We start from the raw sequence: 21,877 nt of genomic DNA on the forward strand, positions 1-21,877 counted from the left end.
ATAAATAAAATTGAATTGTTGTAGTTCTAAAGACTGTCCTGTGCTCATCTTCGTACTACTGTACCTGCTTATACTTTTTACGGTTTGTCTTTATTCCTTCCTTGCTGTATATCATAATGATTTATGGGTGCCTTTTACCTCCAGGGTCCGGGTTCGATTACTGCCTCGAGGTCTATGTGTATGGAGTTTGCATGTTCTCCCCATGCTTGGTGGGTTTCCACCGGGTATTCCGGTTTTCCTCCTACAGTCCAAAGACATGCAGATTTGGGTACTGTACTGTTTCCCCTAAGTGTGTGTGATTGTTGACTAGAGGTCCTACTGTACCACGTTTGTACTGTACATCGTCTTTTACCCTGAATCCCTTGGATAGGCTCCAAGCCCTCGTGATCCTTTATAGGATAAATGTGAGTAGGTGCAACACTGTAAGTTATTTTTCCTCAAACAAAGGTTTAATGACATTTATTTATACAAAAGTTTTGAAATGTTGAGCCAAACTTAATCAGGTATAAAAAACAATCACATATAGCTACAGTAAGAAAAAAAAAAAGAAAACGCTTGTGTGATGTCGCACCTTCAATGCTGAGCTCACATGAATTGGGGCAATTTTTTTATACTGGTGAAAATGGTATAGAGTGACAGATCTAAAATAAAAACCAGGGAATGTGTATCAGTATTGCAATTTTAAAGTTGGTAATAAAAAAACTGGTGAGAACTCGAATGCAGACATTCATTCATCCATCTAGGAACATCTGTAGTCCAGGTTTGGGTTCGATTACTGCCTCGAGGTCTATGTGTATGGAGTTTGCATGTTCTCCCCGTGCTTGGTGGAGAGAACACTGGAAAAGGGGCCAGTCCACAGTCTTTGGACTGTAAGAGAACATGCAAACTCCACCCACAGATCTGAAGGTCGGACTTGAACCTTTAGCCCTGGAGCTGCGTGGCCACAGTGCTAACCACTTTGTCACCATGCTGCCAATAGTGTTGCAAAATATATATCCAAAATGCCATGTGGTGCAATTGATGGTACTTATGGTACTGATGGTACTTAGTTAGTAACCTAGTAACCAGTGTAAGGATCTATCAAATGATGGAAACTTCAAAGCACTTTTGTAAGTCTCTCTGGATAACAGCGTCTGCCGAATGACTAAATGTAAATGTAAATTTGAGTCCGGTCCCTCTTAAGGTTCCTTTCTTATGTCATCCAAGGGCGTAATCCTCTCTTCTACGTTTTCATTAGAGATCAAAATCCACAACTGGATTTCTGTAAATCTTTTTTGTGATGAAATGGGATTAAGTCACCTTATGAGACTATTCTTTAAGCTTTACGCATATGAGCAAGGGTCTTAAAAATATGTGTCGTAGATAACATTAGAGATTTAACAGAAATATCTTATTAACTGTTCTTGAATTTAATCATTAATGCAACACATTCAAAGGATCTGAGAAAAGGAAGCTATTTTTAATAAAAGGGTAAAAAGTAACCATATTAAATTTAGACAAATCTTCGCTGTTGTCCAAACTAAGCCACTGGTTCATACTGTAGCTGCAAATAGTGGATTTGCTTATTTATTATAAATAATAGCTTCACATTTGCAAAAAAAAAAAAAGAGTTTCTTCTCTTAGTACTAATGAGACCTGCAAATTTACAATAGAGGTATTGTGTCAGGTTTATTAATATGCAGCTATATTAAGGTCAGCAGAATTAAACTGCCCTAGACAACTCGAGCACTGTCTGGGAAGGAACTTTTCTTAGGACTTATTATAAAAAAAATAGATTAGAACCTCCAAATAAAAAAAAATAATAATAATTAATTTACTGCCACCTTTATCAAAATTGTTGCTATTTATCTTTATTATTGTCACACATGGACATTCCTAAAAAGCTCATGTCTGACTGGGAAACGACTTTTTACACGAACTGATCGTTGTTTTTAGTGCAACTACAGGCTGAAGTTCGTAATGAATGATGAAGAATGGTGTCATTAACTGCTGTAGACACTTGGATACACTATAAGCCACAAACAGGTGACAGCATTATTCCTCATATTACACACTGATATGAATTAGAAATTAAAATAAACTGTTGTAGGAAAAAAAAACCCGTAATACATTTCATAAGATTTATGGGATAATACATATCTATACATATAGTTCTGTGCAAAGTCATGAGCCATGTTTCTTAATATTTTCCTTTTAAACAGCCAGACGTTCTTGTATTTTTTTTATGTAAGCTGTAAAAAAAATTCCAACTAAATAAATGTTGAATGAATTAATATTATATTGTTGGCCCAACTTTTTACAGTGGAATTAGTTAAGACAACAGGTAGCATTGTGTAGTTGAAAACTTTGGAGACCCATACTGAATTAAATAAAACAAATAATCAAGTTGAGCCAGCAATTTACATTCCCTGAGATGCAATCACATGATTTTTAAAAGATATATATATATATATATATATATATATATATATATATATATATATATATAAAATATGTTCCAGGTTGTTTTAGCCAATTAACTTTGTATTTATTTATTTATTTATGCTTCCACTAATCGTTATACTGAGTTACCCTGACATTAATGAGCTAAGCTTAGCTAACGCTAGGCTTCATGTTACCACACTGTACAGGAGTTAGCGAGCTAACCGGTTTATACTGTACCTGTATCTCTCCCTCACCCATTTCTGCCCCGCAACAGCATCCTGCTCCACCCCAGCATATACAGTATGACTGCGCGAGCGCTCTGCTAACTTCAGTACTTGGTATGTTTAGAGATATAACAATGTCAGTGTTAGTTTTAAAGTCGCTAATGCTCATCTACCGTATGAGTGTTACAGTATAACGGTTAACTTCAGAGTCGCTAATGTTCATCTACGAGAGTTATATTGGGTAATTTATCTGTATGAAAACCGAATTGATTGAATAGTACGTAGGATAATTAAACATCACTCCAAACATGTACAGTAGCTACTCCTGAAGTAAAACCCTTAAAAATATTAAAACTTTTTAATATGAAACAATACATAGCTTTAACACATGATTAGAATCCCACTCTCTGGTAGTACTGTATATTGTCTTATTAATATCTTTTATTTTTATCATAACTAGATATTCTGTGAAAATTACTTATCCTTGCCACTGCAAGGCTTTTCTTGTTTTCTTTCCCCAGAGCTCTGCTGTGAAGGATTGGGGTGAGAGGGGTTACAGATGGCCTTTTGGAGCTACTGGAGGAGCGTGAACAAGCTGATGAAGTGGATGACTATGCAGCAGCTTTAGGAGTGATGTTTGGTCAGGTCTAAACATTAAATTCCAATAGGACTGGTCGTACACTTATGAAGCTATCCAAACTATATTGGACTTGGAGAGACATGCTTCCTCAGATTCAACAACTCTTGAAACAAACTCTTGTTACCACAGACTCCTTTTTTGTGTCTGACACATTTGTGAAAAAAATAACTGTTCACTTTGCTAGTTATGATATTGTTACAGTACATAAAGGAATCAATAAGAGACTGATACAGTACTGTAGGTGCATGTTATTCACAAGTTCTGACGCGTGTCTTTAGTTACACAGTGTCACTGACGACATCAGACGTTTCGTTGATTTCTTTGTCTCTTGTTTATTTTCAACATCAAAAACAACGGTTGTTACAGTTTCTTGCATAAATCCACTGTAGTCACGACGAGTCGCTTGCTGTGTTCTGTAGCTTCGATAGATTACAGTTACAACAACTTATTTTACTGTATTCCTTTTAGCTTACTGTCTCACGTTATCACGGTCAAAAGCTTGTGTGCTCCAAACCTTTCTGTATCCTTCCGTGTCTTAACAACAACTACAACTAACGTGCGTGATAGACATGGAACTGCATAACTGTGAGATGATGTCACAGAACAACACATGAAATGATGTCACAATACAAATTATATTTATGATACTTAATGCTTAATGTTTGACTAATAAACTGAAATAAGATAAACAACAACAAATCACAAGAATGAAATATGGCCCTTACATTTCCAGCCCCTAATTGACAGGCAGGAAGACTGACAATTACACACATTTTTTGTTTTGTTGTTTTTTCCTTTTTTTTTTACAATTGGGCCACAACATTTACTATTGGATTAAAATTTGAATTAACTTTCTTAACACTTTAGAATTAACTTTCTTAACACTTTAAACATTTTTTTTTTTTTTTTTTAACGGTTTAACTTAAGGTATTCATATTGCTGCGTACCAAATGAAAGGAACATGACTACTTTATAAGGTAATTAACAGTCCATTTCACATATCAGGCACAGCTTATCGATGGGTCTTTCCAGGGTACTGGTTTTAGTTTTGACCAGTACACGTCTCACAAGTCCTTTTTTATCAGGGAACACTTTCGTGATCCGTCCGATGACCCATGAATTTCTTGGAGAAGACTCATCAATTATTAGAACTACGTCTCCAATCGAGAGGTTTTTTCTCACCTGAGACCATTTTTGGCGCTCCTGAAGCAAGGGCAAGTATTCACGCACCCATCGCTTCCAGAATAGGTCGGCAAGATACTGAATTTGCTTCCACTTGCGTCGTGCGTAAGTGTCCTCTTTTTTGAAAAGTCCAGGAGGCAAGTTTGGCTGTTTTTTCATCAGCAGCAGGTGGTTAGGTGTCAGGGGCTCCAGGTCTGTGGGATCGTTTGTAGCGGTGGTAAGGGGACGGTCATTTATTATAGCTTCCACCTCACACAGAAATGTGTGCAAGCTCTCATCGTTTAGTGTTTGTTCTTTTAGTACAGACCGCAAGATTTTTTTAACTGACCTTATCTGCCTTTCCCATATTCCACCGAAGTGAGACCCAGCAGGAGGATTAAATATCCATTGTATCCCCTTTTGCATGAGGACGCCTTCAATTTTTGACTGATTCCACTGTTGGATAGCTTTACGCAATTCAGTCTCAGCGCCTATGAAGTTTGTTCCATTATCACTTCTCATAACTGACACCTGGCCTCTTCTGCACATGAAGCGTCGAATAGCGTTTAAGCAGGAGTCTGTATCTAATGACTGCGCGACTTCAATATGCACGGCTCTTGTTGTCAGACAAGTAAACAATGCGCCATATCTTTTAACATTACTTCTACCCCGTTTGACCTCGAAGGGTCCAAAATAGTCTACCCCTACGTTAGTGAACGGTGGGTGATCTGGTGTTATTCTATCGGGTGGCAGTTCTGACATTTTTTGTTCACTATTCTTCGCTCTGATCTTTCTGCATGTCACACAACTGGACAGAAACTTTCTCACGAGGGAATTTGCTGTCGGAATCCAGTATTTCTGCCGCAATTTTGAAAGCATATAATTCCTTCCACAATGTCCGACCTGTTCGTGAGTGTTTCTTAAGATTAGGGTTGTAATGTGTGAGTCTTTGGGTATAATGACAGGGTGTTTTGCATGCTCAGGCATTGCAGACCTACCAAGACGTCCTCCTACTCTTAGCACTCCATCCTGCAGTACTGGATCTAGTTTGGAGAGACAACTGTTTCTTTTTACGGAAGCATTACCCTTTTGTAACATGGAAATTTCGTCTTTGAATTTTTGGTTTTGAACGAACTTAATGACTTCGTTTTCTGCCCTTGTTAAGTCCTTAATTGTTAGAGACTTATGGTTTTCTATTATTGAGTTGTTTGCCTGTCCCTTAATCCTTTTCGTTCTCTGTTTAAGCATGTCTTTAACGCAAAGAATCCAGGCAACGGATCTTTTTAACTTATACCAGTCGGAGTGATATTTAATCAGTTTACTCACGGCATCTGTGCTCTCTGTAGTTTTTACGAGATTCGCTGAGGCTGAGTGTTTAATCTCAATGTCATCCTCTTTCGTCGACAGATCGTGAATGTTTTCAGGCCATTTACTCTCTGGTGTTTTAAGAAAGGGCGGACCATGGATCCAATTGTTGTTTTTCATGAATTTTTCACAGGAAACTCCTCTGGAAGCAGCGTCGGCTGGGTTTTTTAAAGTGTTGACGTACCTCCACTGCTGTGGCTTGGTTGACTCTCGTATGATGGAGATTCTGTTAGCGACAAAGGTTTTGAAGCGAAGTTTTTCATTAACAATGTATCTCAAAACAGTTGTGCTGTCGGTCCAAAACACAGAGTCCAGCAGTTCTATTTCCAGTTGACCTTTCAGCATTTTGTCGTTGTTTACGGCGACCACTGCCGCTGTCAATTCCATTCGGGGGATAGTAGTTTGTTTCAAGGGCGCTACGCGAGAATTCCCCATCATGAATGCACAGTGTGTAAGTCCATTAGCATTTACTAACCTAATATATGAGACAACTCCATATCCCATTTCACTTGCATCTGAGAAGTGGTGAAGTTGTGCTGTATTTGTGACTCCAAAGTCAACTGGTTTTACGCATCTTGCTACACTAAACTCAGACAATTGATGCAACTCTTGTAGCCAGGCCCTCCATCTTTTTATAAATTGTTCGGGAATGTCATCGTCCCAAGCGAGTCTCTCTTTACATAACTGCTGCATTAAGATCTTAGCTGGCAGTATGACTGGTGCAAGGAAGCCTAAGGGGTCATAAATTGAACTAGTGACTGACAAGATTCCTCTTCTAGTCACAGGCCGCTCTTTTAAACTAATCTTGAACTTGAGCGTGTCTGAATTAATACACCACAGCACCCCTAGAGCCCTCTCAACAGGGAGTACGTCTTTACTCAGATCTAAGTCCCTCATGTCTTTAATTCTCTCACCCTCAGGGATGGAAGCTAGCAATGTACGACTATTACTTGCCCACTTGGTGAGGTGAAACCCTCCACTTGCGCACAGTTTGGTGAGATTACTATATAGCGCAACTGCTTGACTATGACTAGAGACAGACTTCAAGCAGTCGTCTACATAAAAGTTTTTAAGTACTGTGTTGACTGCCTCGGCAGATGCATTGCTGCGGTTTTCTTCTGCTGTTTTCCTAAGGGCGAAGTTAGCTACACTTGGAGATGATTTTGCACCAAACAAATGAACAACCATTTTATACTCAACCAAGTCCTGACTCACGTCTCCTTTCGGCCACCACAGGAAACGCAACAAGTCTGTGTCCTTTTCCGGAACTCTGACCTGATAGTACATGGCTTCCACATCTGCCATCATAGCAACTTCTTCTTGTCTAAAGCGTGCGAGCACCCCAATGAGTGAGTTTGTCAGGTCGGGTCCCTGCAGAAGCTCGCTATTTAATGATATTCCCTGATAGCTAGCAGCACAGTCAAAGACTACCCTTAGCTTTTTCTTTTGAGGATGGTACACACCATGGTGAGGTATGTACCACACCTGCCCGTCTTGTCGACTTAGGTGGGGTGTGGGGACCTTGACTGCATGACCCTTCTCAAACATGTCATTCATGAAGTTTAAATACTCTTTGTGAAAGGAGCGGTTATGCTTAAACTTCCGTTTGAGGTTCAGTGCGCGCTGCATGGCTGCGCTTCGGTTATTGGGCATTTGAATAGCTGCTTTCTTAAATGGGAGACCGATGTAGAAGTGATTATCGGTAAATTGCAGGGAGTTAGTTACAGAGTCTAAAAACTGATAGTCCTCTTGTGACAACTCAGCTTTGTCATCACAGTTCCGTTCAGGAAAATCATGGTTGTACTGTTGTATCAGCATTTGTTCCACACTTTCGATGGAGACTCTGTTGACTGCAACGCTCACTTGCTCATTGTTACATGTGCCTTCCTCGACCGACTCTCGAAGAGGTCCATTTATGGTCCATCCAAGAGCAGTCTTTACTGCATATGGCCCATTGTGCCTGCTGTTAATTACTCGCCATGGTTCTAGGAGCCTGTGCTCTTTGTTACCTATGAGAATTTCAACTCCAGCGTTAATGTAAGGCAGTTTTACTTCGCTGAGGTATGGCCACTTATCAATGTCGTGCTGTTGTGGAATATTTTCCACTGAGACTGGGATACTCTTTTGTGTGAACACTTTGGGGAGTTCAACAAAGGTGTTTTCTTCCAGACTGCTAACCTCTAGATCAGTAAGCACATAGCTTTTTACTTGTTTCTTCGCGTTCAGGGTGCTTAGCATGATGTCAATTTTTTTACCTTGTACGTTTAATCGCCTTGCTAGTGACTCTGTACAAAATGTAGCAGAGCTACCTGGGTCCATAAAGGCGTATACTTTTACTGTCTTGTTGCCCTTTTTGGACTTTATTTTAACAGGTACTATGGAGAGAATACAGTCATCTCCAGCCCCGACACACGCACTCGTTTCGTGACTCGCTGCAACAGGCAATGTTTGAACTGGTTCGGTTTCGTCAGCCTTTGCGATCGCTTGAGCTGTGTCTTTTGCTGCAATGTGTAGCATGCGAGGATGTTTCTTTGAGCACAGCTGACAGGTAATTTTCTTCGTGCAGTCTTTGCTTAAATGTCCTTTTACTAAACAGCCAAAGCAGAATCCATTCTTTTTTAGAAAGTCCAATTTGACCTTATATGTCTCATTGTTAAACTTGTGGCATTCGTCTAGGGTATGATCTTGCTCACAGGATGCACAAGGTTTAGTGAAGGCACTAATAACTAATGCACCACTACTCTTTACTGTGATTGAGTCTCTATGAACTTTACCAACCTGTTTTACGCCGGTCGCAAAGCTGCTGCCCCTCTTTTCTTCAGTTTTTTGCTTGAATCCTGGAGAGGATTTGCTGCTGTGTTTTTTACCACTAGTCGTTGTACCACTAGTCGAAACGTTCAGGTCTCCAAAGAGTGGGTTGGACATTACCTTTGCTTCTCGTTCTACGAATTTCATCAGCTGCACGAACTTAGCTCTTTCCTGATTGCGCTCCTCGTACTTGTATACGTGGCTTCTCCATTTTTCACGCAATTTGTAGGGCAGTTTTGAGGCAACACCTCTCAAGTTGGTAGCATTGTCTAGCTCATCCATGTAATCGATGCTTGACATGGTATTGTAACATTCTACTAGGAACAGGGAGAAGGTTTTTAGCGACTTTCCGTCCTCTGACTTTATTTCCGGCCAGTTGAGTGCCTTTTGCATCAGCGTTGTAGCGATTATTTGTCTATTTCCGAAATTGTCATGTAACAGTTTCATAGCCTCTGCGTAGCCACGATGTTCTGGCATGAGCAGGCAGCTTCTCACTAGGTTCTTAGGCTGTCCTTCAGTATACTGCTCGAGAAAGAACAGCCTATCATGATTGCTATCGGTGTTGGTTTCGATGGCGTGTTTAAAGGCTCTTACGAAGGACGTGAACTCAAGAGGGTCACCATAGAATGGAGGAACGTTGCGCGAGGGTAAGGAATGTTGCCTCTGACTCTTTGCAAACATTTCTGTAAGATCTGCCTGAAGTGGCATCCTACCCTGAGGCTCCACTATGTCAGTGTTGTAAAGTGAGTGTTCGTTACCTTGGGTGGGCCGTTCCATTAGGGTGCTTGACATTATGGGTTTGGCACTCACTGGCATGCTTAAGTGGGTTGCTCGGAGGCGTGATGGCAGCTCGAGGTATTCCGTTGCCGAACTGTGGTTGCAGTGGTCGTTTTGCTCTGGTTCCGAGGGGCGTGCACCACTCGTTTCGACGACCACGCTCCGTCTGGCAGGATGTTGTTTTTTGCGGTTCTGGTAAGAATTTAGTTCAGCATCGGCCATTGCAAGCGCCGTTTCCATTTCCAGCCTTTCCTTTTGTGCCTTTAATTGTGCTTGTTTAGCCTTTAGTTGTGCTTTCAATTGCTCTTCCTCAATTTTTAATCTTGCTTTCAATTGCTCTTCCTCAGCCTTTAATTGTGCTTCCTCCAGCTCCAGCGCCTGCCGATGGCTTAAAGTTGCTGCTTTAGCCAGCAAAGCTGCTCTATTGGCTTCTGCCTTTTTTAGTCGAGCTTCGGATGCTGCTGACGTTGAGGACCTCTTGGATGCCGATGACGTTACGCTTCCTTGCCTTTGGGGGGCGGGCGTCTTACGCTCCGCCATTGACACACTGTCGTTTGGCGAAACTCCATCGTCAACTGTTTGAGACGGCTTAAAGCGATTACTAGTGTCGGCGATCCACGACTCCACTCTTACCATGAATTCTGAGCAGCGCGTTAATCTAGGGTGAAACCAGTGTTGCTGATCAGTTTCACGCTCTTCAACCTTTGCGCACGATCGCACTTTTACATTACTTTCAATAAAGTCGTTTAGCAGCGCTTTGTATTGGCGGCGCTTGGCTTTAACGTCATGCAAATTACAAGCATTGTCCATAAGCGCCTCTAGTTCATTGTATAATACAGTCAACTGACTCCACTTGCCTTCTCTGGCGCTCTTCAGTTCGTCGAGCACCATCACCTGCTCAAATTCGGCGATAGCGGCGTCGTCCTCGCCGTGTGACATGGTGAAGTTTAAGGCAGGCAAGTCCTCTTCTCGCTTTCGGTTTCGGTTGATGCGCGTTTTTGAAGTCGCACGCGCGCTCTTCACAATCTTAAGTCACTTATCTTCATTTCTGCGGCGGAGAAAGCTTTTGACTTTAATGTAGGTGCATGTTATTCACAAGTTCTGACGCGTGTCTTTAGTTACACAGTGTCACTGACGACATCAGACGTTTCGTTGATTTCTTTGTCTCTTGTTTATTTTCAACATCAAAAACAACGGTTGTTACAGTTTCTTGCATAAATCCACTGTAGTCACGACGAGTCGCTTGCTGTGTTCTGTAGCTTCGATAGATTACAGTTACAACAACTTATTTTACTGTATTCCTTTTAGCTTACTGTCTCACGTTATCACGGTCAAAAGCTTGTGTGCTCCAAACCTTTCTGTATCCTTCCGTGTCTTAACAACAACTACAACTAACGTGCGTGATAGACATGGAACTGCATAACTGTGAGATGATGTCACAGAACAACACATGAAATGATGTCACAATACAAATTATATTTATGATACTTAATGCTTAATGTTTGACTAATAAACTGAAATAAGATAAACAACAACAAATCACAAGAATGAAATATGGCCCTTACAAGTACGCATCTGGTGTTATCCAGGTATTTTACTAACCTTTAATCAAAATAGAACCTGTATTCTAGTGACTGTCTAGAACCCTCTAGTGATTACAGTATCTTTGACTACTTTTGGAAAAATCAAGTTTTTTAAGTAATGTTTGTGTATATTAATTGTTAGGCCAACTCGTTTTTATAGAAAAACAATCACTTGAACTAAATACATCAATGGGCTACAATGGGAGACAACTTCCCAAATACAATAGCACATCGATGAAGGGCCAAATAATGAACATAATGACAACAAATAATGAACGGGAGGGAATTAGTGGAAAATAATAGGAAAGTACCTATTCTAATTCATGCTTTTCTTTATTGACAATAAAGATCAGACGCTCGAAACTAAACAATCACACGCAAAGAAATAGATCATTAATACAAGTAAATTAAAATAACATCAGAGAAAAAGTGGAACTGTAGTGCAACAATAACGGTTTAACGTCAGCATGTTAATTGCAGAGGAACAGTCTATAAGGAAACATTCGGTATTATATATCTAATTTCATTTATTCCAATGTGTATGCTGATGTTTCTGTATTTTTGTTAAACATTACTATTTTATCAGGCAGTACTAGTCTGGCATTTCTAGTTTCCGGTGTGGCAACAAAGTTGCTTTTTGATCCTTCAGGCGATGAACAGAAGGGAAGATCAATATCGTTCTACGCTTTTTGTTGGTGTGCGGCATTTTGCGATGATCCCTAAATCTCTACGCCGTCGAGAATAATGGTGTTTATGCTTTTAAACATGTATAATTTAAGGCTGATGTAGCTTAAAGACAATGTAGAGAGGAAATATATGTGGGTATCTCATTTGCAAGTTTATATACGCAGCTATTGAATCCGGAGAACCAGGTCAGTAGCGTACTGTATGGAGTGAGCGTAATAACGTCAGTGGATACATTTGTTACATGGACTACAAAAAAGCAGGTGATTTAGCACCATTAGGCTAATCAACCAAAAGGCCTGCCGCCCTTAAGTGGGGAATGACAGAAAATGTTTGAGAACCACTGATTTAGCTTAACCTGCATGTCTTTGGACTGTGGGAGGAAACCGGAGAACCCGGAGGAAACCCACCAAGAACACAGAGAACATGGAGGTTCCACTACATCACTGTGCTGCCTTTTAATTTAATCTACAATTTTTGTATTTGATTTATTTTAAAAAAAGAGGGGTAGCTCTATAGTTCTGCACAGAACTGTATATCCCAATATCCCAGCATATTGAATGTTAGAGCTGTCTTAAAAAATAGATTGCATGTGAATTAATCCCAAAGCCAAAGGGATTAAGAGATTTTCCTTAATGAAAGCGCAATATATAAAATGGGAGGACTAATGACCTTGCTTGGGCGTGTGCATACACCCACACACACCCCCATCCCAACCCCCACACCTGTTTCTCCACAGGAACAAAATCACACACACACACACTCACTCTCTTTCACCCTTCCCTTTGGTTTTTCCATATAGTCTGTCCATGTGTGTGTGTTTCTCTCTCTCTCTCTCTCTCTCTCTTCTCACACACATACGCACACACACAGCTTAGTCATGGGTTGCGGCCAAACACTGTAGGGATCCATGTTGCCTGGCAGCCGTGTCTCCCCCGAGCTCTAAATCCTGATGAGTGGTGCATCTCTTGCAAATCCAGCATTCAGCTGCAATGCCAAAGCACTCATCAGCGTGCCGTGACCTCGCCAGCCTGCGACATTATACAAACTCAGCTATGCTCATGCAACAGTTTTAAATTGTGGATTGAATATGTACAATCGCGTGTAAAATGTAGTGGCCCCTTCTTTTAATTCTATGATTTAGTTTGTTTGTAATAACACAGTAAACATGATCTGATCACAGCGGGTCTCAGTATTATGCAAGTACAACCTCAGACAAACAATAACATAATTTTGTTTGTAATCCGTGCTATTACCTATTTAACAAACAGTAAGCGAACTAGGGCAGTGGTGGGTCAATCAGTTAGGGCTGTGGGTTGCTTACTGCCAGCACTGTCAACCCTATCTGCTCCAGAGGTACTGTATCCTGGCTGACCCTATGTTCTGATGCAAAGAAAAAAAAAATCTCTGTGCGGTAAGGTTTATGTTACAAGTAACTGAAATATCATTATCAAAAAAAAAAAACATGTGCTTTATCACCAACCTATAACCGTTAATAATTATAATAAAAAATAAGTAAATTAAAAATTATGTATATAACCACATCACCAGGTATTTTTTTTTTTAATATATTGCATCACGTTTTTATTATTATTATTATTATTATTATTATTATTATAACACAATGTGTTTGCTCATCAGAATGTGACATGACACTTTCTTTCTTACTTTCTTTCTTTTTTACATTATTGCTAATTTGAGTTAATAATGTAAAAAAAAACTTGAAGCAATAATTTCCATCTCTCTATTTATCTATCTCTCACATTGTTTACAATATTGCCTAAGATTACTGAGGTTCTCGGGCATTCGCTTATGCACAGCTCTGTTAAGGTCTTGTCACACCATTTTACTTGGGTTGACGTCTTGACTTGGACTAGGCCTTTACCAAATTTTGAATACCAAGTTTTAGATTTCCTGGTGTGCTTTGGATCTTTGTCCTGTTGCATGACCCAGTTCCGGCCATGGTGTCACTGTCAGACAGATGGCCTCACATTTGCCTCTAAATTACTCTATACGAGAAGTTAATGGTCGACTCAATGACTGTAAGACACCCAGGTCCTTTGGCTGCAAAAACAAGCCCAAATCATCACCCCTCCTCCACTGTGCTTGACAGTGGTAATTTCTGTTATGTTCTCAGGTGTTCCGAGGTGTTTCTGCTGAAATGACGTGATGTTACTCCCCAAACATGGTGATGAGCATTAAGGCAAAACAACTTTAATCTCACTTGTCTATAGGAGTTTTGTGCTTAGTCCAGATGCAATTCTGTGAACCCCAGTTGTGCTTGTTCCGTCTTCCGTCTCTTGGTGTTGTCATAGACTTCAACATTAAACATGCTCAGTGAGGCCTATACAGTAGTGTCTAAGATGTTGGATTTTTTATTTCCAAATAAATTTGTTGGTATATTAATAGGTTATTCCGTATACCATGTACAGTATATAATTTGTACTTTTCGTCCTTTCGTCTGTCCTTAGGGTGAATGCTCTGGGATGTTCACTCTTAGAAAGATTGGCAACAGTCTTGAATACTTTTCACTTTGAATAAAACTCCAATTGGTTTGTAAGTGGTTTACCAATCCTTTGCAGATTGATGAGCAGCAACCGTTGGTTCTCTTAAACCATTGCTTATGTATTTTCCTTCCCTATAAGACCTGCTATGATCAGATCGTTTTTATTATGTTTTTACATATACCCATGGTCGGTAGGAGGGATGAAATGATCTTTATATTCTAGCCAATCAAGGGTGTCACTAAGTATCATTCATGCAGAAGAGGACAGACAGTGTGACATAATTGATGCGTCTCTGTTTATCATAAATGCAAGCATGTGCACTAGTATTTAACTACCTGGCTAGGTAAGTTGTCATTACATGGTTGAAGCTTCACTTTGCATATCATATGTGTAATAGTGTAATGACATTTTATGTATACTTTGGTACTTCTTATTAAATTACACCATCAAGTAATGACAATATACTGTATATGAATTTGTTTTATTTTTCAAAATGCATCTACAACCCAGGATATAAATGATTTTGTATTTACACCCCAAGTCACTCGGCTCTCTCAGAGTGAAGCCACTTGAGCTCAAATTTCCTGAGAGACCCTATAATGGCAGCACTTTTTTATAGAAAAGCCATGAATTACTAAAAGTCCCAAGAGTTGTGCAATTTTTGATGGGTATTCTCAAGACCCATCAGGGAAAATGGCATTACTCATGGTGTGGTTTTAGGTACAAAGTGAATAGAGATTTTGGAGAAACATCTTTAAAATGATGATTTAAAGGCAATCCTGGGTGGGGTATTTGGATTCAGGATTCATCCTGCAAGTTTAAGTATATGATTTCTCATGAGGTTTTGAGTGAACCACAGAAGGAAAATTGGGGACGGACTTGTTTATTCACAAAAATTATACCCGGTCCCAATGTCAAGGGACTGAACGTCATAAAAAAAACTGAAAGACTGGCAATGGCACCCGGGATCTATTTCTGGTGCCTTAAAGAAATAGTTTGAAAGTCAAGCCCATATAAGTACTTTACAAAAAGTCTTTGTTGTTTAAAACGTTCCTGCTCTGCACACTGACCGTAAAGTTCGTCATCCAGAATGCGAGTACAATAAGTAATCTGGGCCAAATTCCACATTAGCTACATTCTTCTGGTGAATGAAATATGTTAAATTTGTACTAAATACAGTGTAACATTAAACTTGATATAATTCAGAAGGACTGCAGTTGTTTCATATGAGACTAAGCTAAACTTTTGAATGCATTTTTGCATTTAGCCTGATTACTCACCTACGGTTATGTACTTATACAGTATGCACCTTAATTTTGATTTAAGATTGACTTGTAAAAACCTTTAATGTGTTAATTATCATTTAATGTCACGTCTAGAAGAAAATCTGTCCAATCACTCTCACTGTACCATACACTGTATATATAATTAATCCAGGGGTCTCAGTGGTGAAATGACCACAGGGTTTACTTGGCCCTTTCTAAATGCTTAAGAAATGAAATCTATTATTCCAGATGTCAGTGAGTTTCCGTAACTGCAGCATTCAGAAAATGTTGTACCGATTTCAATTCGTCAGTTTTGTTGGATCGTAATATGCCTCTTTATTTTGGAGAAAACCTCCACCAGATGAATGGATATGTCATGTTCGACTGGTTATGACTGTCACAATTGGTATTTAACTACATACACTGGAGAATGTTCTAATAAAGAATTCATTTTCATAGCATTTAAGGAGGGAAATGCTTTGAAGCTGCTGTCCTGACTAATTATCATTCCCATCAAATGGGGAGTGAATAACAACATAACAACTGCCATATTGAAATTAATTACTGCAACACACAAAGGGAGTCAAGCTCCAGTACAAGCCTTAGTTATGACCGGTGGGAAAAATTGATCTGAGTTCCTAATCCAGAAGCCATGTAGTCTGTGCCACAACATCAACCAGTTGTGAAGTCCTGAAAATGATGAATTATCACGACTCAGTTCACCTGGGTAGATATAATGGTTGAATTCATTTTGTATCAAATCCGAAGAAACCTCTTTAGTATGTTTGATTTCTTAATTGTTTGATTTCTCATATCAGTGACTAACAAGCAAGAATTATTTTCTTTACAGTAGGTTTCGCAAATGACTTTAATACTTTTCATTACTTAACAATGGCTAAGATGAAGCCACATGACTGAAATTCTGGCTGAAAAAATGCCTGCTAATGTAATGTACAGTACAGTATGTCCTCTAGGAAGCCATCTTGGCATCTTTTCCAGTCAGCTTTTTACTCATACCAGGCCCAACTCTTATGTACATAATTGAGTCGAGACCCTGCAAGAGCTAACCGAAATGGTGCAAATATTGTCTGATCCTTAGCTCTTCTGTATGAATCTAATAAACCGGACATTTTCTGCTAACCAACAGGGTACCTGGCTTGTTCCTGAGGACTGGGACACAGCCACTATGTTGAACCTAATTATAATCTGTTTAGCTGTGTGGGTGATGGACAGAGACGTATGAGGCTGAGATTACTGTGATTTCCTCCACAAGCTACCTTTTATTTTTACCAACCCAGCTGATCTAACACATCAGGTAATTATGGTATCGGATATTTTCAAAAACATCAAAGAAGGCAAATAACATAAGCTCTGAATAATTAAGATGAACTTGTATGAATGAAAGTGAAAAACTTTTAATTTAACTTAAAATTTTAGTTTAAACTTCTATTTAATTTCAATTACTTTTTAAAGTATTTTACGGCTAATTATGAAATTAGTTATTTTTCCTTCTTAGACTTTATTAATGTAAGTTATATGAGTTAAATTTCATTGCATCTAATTTTTCGTTTGTTAATTTATTTAGAAAGTTATTCTTCATCTTTGTCAAATTTGATTATTTGACCTGGCACGAGTTTTACACCAGGTGCTCTTACTCCCATTATCTAACTGGGCCTGGGCCTGACTGTACCAGTTTGTATAGTGTATAGGGTTAAGGGTCTTGCCCAAGGACCCAACAATGGCGACCCGACAATGGTGGGGCTCGAACCCCTAACTCTCTGATCACCAACCCTGAGCCTCAACCACCTAAGCCACCACTTTCCTAAAAGAAATTGTTTAATTATTAATATTTATTATAATTACTATTAACATAGTACATATCTAGGTGGCACAGTGGCTTAATTGTTAATTAACACTGTCGCCTAGCATCTCCAGGATTGAGAGTTTGAATCTTGGTTTCGTTTTTGTGTGTGCATGTTTTTTCATGCTGGCTGCTGCTTTCTTCCCACATTCCAAAGCCATGTAATCTAGGATGATTGGTGTTTCCAAATGAACCATAGTGTGTGATTGAGGTTGTCTGCCCTGGGATGTTGGCACCCCATCCAGGGTTTCCCCTGCCTTGTGCCCTAAGTTCCATGTAAGACTAGACATAATAAAAAAGTGGTATAAAAAAAAAAAACAGATGGATGAGTGGATAGTACAAATTTTATTTTTATGTGAGAGCTGTTAGTTAGATATAGCCAAAATTGGGTATAGAATATATCTTAAGGTGGTGGTATAAACCACTCACCAGTATATTAATCACCAACCTGATCATCTTTCATCATCTGCACAAAAGAGCCAAAAAAAGGCCTTTAGGACGCTTGTTGAACTATTCCTACATTAAAAGTAAAGAACCCTGGCTCTCTGAAACCAAAATATGAAAAAAATGAGGAGGGTGGGGGGTGGGGGTGGGGGGTGTACAGTAATGTATATCTGGTCAAATGTAGCATGTGACAAAAAAATAAAACAAAAATATTATTTGCAAAAATTCTACAAATTTAATTAGACCACAGTCCAACATCAAGACAAGTTTAAGTCATTAGAGGAAATAATTAAAATAGACTTAATTCCTACAGGCTTAACTGTATCCCAATAATAAACACTAGTTATCCAGTAACTCTCATAATATCATTACAGTGTCTCACTCATAAAGTGCCGAACCAACCATAACATCCATTTACAATGAATAATTAATTAACTTGGCAGTTCCACCAAAACAGACACTGAAGTGCCTAAACTCTTCCTCTCTCCTAATTCACATCCTAGGAATACACAAGTTGTCACAAGCACTTCATCTCCTGGGACCTCCAATCCCCAGAACAGCCGAAGATGGGATGAAGCTGCCAAGCCAGACAAAGTGTGGACTCCATCACAGCCTTATGGAGCTGTGACAATATCATCACAGGGGGAAAAAAATCTCATCAGAACGTCAGAGCAGATGTTATGTAACCGAGATCAGCATCAACCTTTCGACCTCTGGATTCTGGTACGATGTGTAGAGCAGTTTACGTACAATACTTAGTAAAAAAAAGTAAAAAAAAAAAAAAAAAAACTTGTAAGCTCTAAATTTTATTTTTGAAAATAAAACCTAAGAGGTTCTGAGACAACAAATCTTCATCACCAACCCATAACTGTAAATAATCATAATTAAAAAATAAGTAAATAAACAATTATATAAAAAAAAAAAAAAAAAATATATATATATATATATATATATATATATATATATATATATATAACCACATCACTAGGTAATTTTTTTTTAAATATATTGCATCATGTTTTATTATTATTATTATTATTATTATTATTAGTCTAACACAAGGTGTTTGCTAATCAGAATGTGACTTGGCACTTTCTTTCTTACATTATTTCTGAGTACACCATTTTAACCGACCCATTTGTGGTACAACAAAAAAGGCATCAACAGGAATTTGCTTATAGAGTAAACGTTTCCTTTTAAATTATGCATTGGCTATAAGGTGTGTGTTACATGTAAGGAGCATGTAGGAATAAATCTGTCTTTTTTATGGATAAAATAAATTATTAATGATAATGGACGTGTGCTGTCCAGTAACTCCTGAAGAGGTGAGGGCTGAATGTGGATTGCATGTCAGAGTGCAGTCCAAAGATTGTACGACCTTTTCAATATTATACAAGGTAAAAAAAAATAAATAAATTGAAACACTGAATAAAAAATACACCAGAAGTAAATGTTAATTATCGTTCAAAAATATTACAGCATGTCCTGTACTCTTATAAAAATAAATAAATAAATAAATAAATAAATAATAAAAAAGTTTATTTTTAATAAAAGAAAACAAAACTTCTTAACTTTTTAATAATTTATTTCAAATTTTTGTTTTCTTTCTGATACGTCCGATGCAATACACCGGCTCCTGCGAGTGGTTTAAATGTGTTTAAAGGATTTTTGGAGAATGTTGAAGCCATAAAATAATATTTACACAAGGTTACTGCCACTACATTCCCTCCAGCAGTAATAAATGACAGAAATGTGCTGCTTAATGTCTTCTATTGTACAACATGTTCTGTGAAATTGGACATAATGTGATTTGGATGCTGTTTAAACACCATTTTATATACAGTGGCAAAAAAAGTATGTGAAGAGAGTCATGCACATGAGACATCCAAAGATACTTAAAAGGTTTTTTTTTTATGTTGAACGAGTGTGTCCAGTAAAGGAGAGGAAAGATCAGAATTTTCTTTGTGTTATTATTTCAAGCACATTATATTTATTAATGACATCCATTCACATTATACGACAAATAAATGCAGAAAACCATAAAATTCCAAAGGGTTCACATACTTTTTCTTGCCACTGTATGTAACAATGCTACGTGTGATACTGTAGTGTAAGCACTGTAGTGAAGCAGAGAAATAATGTTGAAAAAAACTGAACTTTATTATGTTTCTCATGAGTTTCAACAATCCTGTGCACTAAAATTCAGTACTGTCCTTTTTTCCTTGATCTAATTTGTGGCACTACTTTCTGTTCGACTCACTACAAAATCATAATCAAGCCATAATTTTGGTATATTCTTTTTTTATTATTATTAAAACTTATCCAACATATTATTGGTACTAAATTGCATACTTCACTGCAACCCGAAACTGCAGGCTGATTTATTTATTGTGGCAAAACTGTGGGAGGTGCAATTATGGTGTTTAGGGGAAAAAAAACATAATTTTGACTAAATTATGTTGGCATTTGTGATTTTTCATACCCCTGTCAATATATTGATACACACACACACACATATATATTAGTGCTGTCAAAATTAGCGCGTTAACGCATGCAAATAATTTCAAATATTTAACGCATTAAAAAAATTTAACGCAGTTAACGTGGTTGCAGTTTTTTTTATTTCCTGTTGTGGCCGACGTGTGTTCAACGTGCAAAGAAGTATGGATAAGACCAAGGAAGGACTTTTAGACGGAAAGTTTCAGTATAAAACTCTGCCGGATGGTTCTGTGGATAAAACAAAAGTAATCTGTACATTTTGCAAAGCCGAATTTAAATACCACAGAAGTAATTCGTCTTTGATATATCACAGAAACAATCTCTACAGGGCCTCGCCAATGTAAATTGCATTGATTGTTTTAAAATTCAAATGACACAAATGGCACATACCTGTGTTTTTATTTCTGTAATAAATATGGCTTTCAAGCCAACAGTTAATTTGGAGGATATTAATGGTTTATTGCAGGTATGTTGTTTACATGAGTTAAACAAAAATTCTAATAAACAATCATATTTGAATTTAAATAGTTTCATTGTCTTGAGTTTACATTAATTATTTACATTTAAATATCCAAAAAGTTTCAGTCTTTTAATTGTGATTAATCGCGATTAATTGCAAAAAATTGTGCAATTAATTAGTTCATTTTTTTAGCGATTGACAGCACTAATATATATATATATATATATATATATATATATATATATATATATATATATATAAACAAAATTCATATTATTATTTTATATATTAAATTCTACATTGATATGAAGTGAACATCATCCATAATGTTAGTTTAGTAATGTTAGTAGTTAATTATTTTGAGGGTAATATTTAAAATTGTACAGTGGATATACTTTTATAATGAATGTGTACAGGTACAGTAGGTGTATACTGTATGTGTGTGAACCGGATTGGTCTCCTGGGATAGCACAACCCTGCATACAGGAATAAAGCGGTACAGACGATGAGTGAGTGAGTGACATCATGGTCACAGGTTACTGAATAATGCTTCACTTCCTGAAAAGTTTCTTTCCTGCGAAGGACGATGTGTCCTTTTTAGCACAAAGTGACAATAAAGTCCTCAACGTGCTCCAAAATCATGAACGGGCTTCATGTATATGACAAACATACATGAAGTATGAGTTTATAGACGAAAAAAAAAATGTTGCATAACATGTTCTCCATTAAATCAAGGTCATAACACTCCCTGGTGAATAAAACATGATGTCAGGATTTGAGCGATTAGCTTCCACATAGCAGTGACTCATATTTGCTCAGACCTGTCATCTCTGTGTTCACAGACAAACTGAATTATAACTTCATGCTTTCAAACTCTGTCTTTTAGCATAATAAGTGTATATTTCCATCCGATGCCCACGCTAATTGCAACTGCTAAGACAGAACGTGCACTTAGCTTTTTTTTTTTTTTTTTGCATATAATAGTGAACAAAAAGCAATGAGTTTCAGGGCCAGCATGGCTAGAGTTACAAAGAGCTACGACTCATTAAAATAATAATTACGCATAAGAGTTTCCTATTTTTTTCCCCCCTGCATGCAGAAAATGTAGAATGTTACACCTCTTGTGATACCTATTGAACAGGCAAATCTGAAAGAGTGGAAAATGAATATGCATG

Source organism: Clarias gariepinus, chromosome 21, assembly GCF_024256425.1.
Source record: "Clarias gariepinus isolate MV-2021 ecotype Netherlands chromosome 21, CGAR_prim_01v2, whole genome shotgun sequence".
Classification (NCBI taxonomy): Eukaryota; Metazoa; Chordata; class Actinopteri; order Siluriformes; family Clariidae; genus Clarias; species Clarias gariepinus.